The sequence below is a fragment of the Schistocerca cancellata genome, chromosome 9 (genome assembly GCF_023864275.1).
Source record: "Schistocerca cancellata isolate TAMUIC-IGC-003103 chromosome 9, iqSchCanc2.1, whole genome shotgun sequence".
In the NCBI taxonomy this organism is placed as follows: Eukaryota; Metazoa; Arthropoda; class Insecta; order Orthoptera; family Acrididae; genus Schistocerca; species Schistocerca cancellata.
This window is the reverse complement of record NC_064634.1, coordinates 419,120,710-419,122,396: the sequence shown is the minus strand read 5'-3', so window position 1 is coordinate 419,122,396 and position 1,687 is coordinate 419,120,710.

Below are 1,687 nucleotides of genomic sequence, written 5' to 3'. Positions count from 1 at the left end.
GGTGGAATTCCCGCTGCACTCTTAATGTTACCACCGTTGCTTTTAATGTCACTAAAGGTTGTTTTGACTTTCCTGTATGCTGAGTCTGTCGTTCCGACAATCATATCTTTTTCGATGTCTTCACATTTTTCCTGCAGCCATTTCGTCTTAGCTTCCTGCACTTCCTATTTATTTAATTCCTCAGCGACTTGTATTTCTGTATTCCTAATTTTCCCGGAACATGTTCGTACTTCCTCCTTTCATCAATCAACTGAAGTATTTCTTCTGTTACCCATGATTTCTTCGCAGCTACCTTCTTTGTACCTATGTTTTCCTTCCCAACTTCTGTGATGGCCCTTTTTCGAGATGTCCATTCCTCTTCAACTGTACTGCCCACTGCGCTATTCCTTATTGCTGTATCTATAGCGTTAGGGAACTTCAAACGTATCTCGTCATTCCTTAGTACTTCCGTATCCCACTTCTTTGCGTATTGATTCTTCCTGACTAATGTCTTGAACTTCAGCCTAGTCTTCATCACTACTACATTGTGGTCTGAGTCTATATCTGCTCCTGGGTACGCCTTAGAACCCAGTATCTGATTTCGGAATCTCCGTCTGACTATGATGAAATCTAATTGAAATCTTCCCGTATCTCCCGGCCTTTTCCAAGTATACCTCCTCCTCTTGTGATTCTTGAACAGAGTATTCGCTATTACTAGCTGAAACTTGTTACAGAACTCAATTAGTCTTTCTCCTCTTTCATTCCTTGTCCCAACCCCATATTCTCCTGTAACCTTTTCTTCTACTCCTTCCCCTACAACTGCATTCCAGTCGCCCATGACTATTAGATTTTCGTCCTCCTTTACATACTCCTTTCAATATCCTCATACACTTTCTCTATCAGTTCATCTTCAGCTTGCGAAGTCGGCATGTATACGTGAACTATCGTTGTCGGTGTTGGTCTGCTGTCGATTCTGATTAGAACAACCCGATCACTGAACTGTTCACAGTAACACACCCTCTGCCCTACCTTCCTATTCATAACGAATCCTGCACCTGTTATACCATTTTCTGCTGCTGTTGATATTACCCGGTACTCATCTGACCAGAAATCCTTGTCTTCCTTCCACTTCACTTCACTGACCCCTACTATATCTAGATTGAGCCTTTGCATTTCCCTTTTCAGATTTTCTAGTTTCCCTACCACGTTCAAGCTTCTGACATTCCACGCCCCGACTCGTTGAACGTTATCCTTTCGTAGAGTATTCAATCTTTTTCTCATGGTAACCTCCCCCTTGGCAGTCCCCTCACGGAGATCCGAATGGGGGACTATTCCGGAATCTCTGTTCGCTATTGCACATACAGACACACCTTGTTTGTAGATCGTGGCAGTCCATATAACTTCGGAGGGCCTGAACTATTCAGTCCGTGCTGGCCGTTGTGGTCGGACGGTTCTAGGCGTTTCAGTCAGGAACCACGCGGCCGCTACGATCGCAGGTTCGAATCCTGCCTCGGGCATGGATGTGTGTGATGTCCTTAGGTTAGTTAGGGTTATGTAGATCTAAGTTCTAGGGGACTAATGACCTCAGATGTTAAGTCCCATAGTGCTTAGAGCCATTTGTCCGTCAATGACCTAGTTTTAGCACCGTCCTGTTATTGAGGATGTTATCGATCTTATGATCTGTTGACTTACACAATAAAAGATTGAT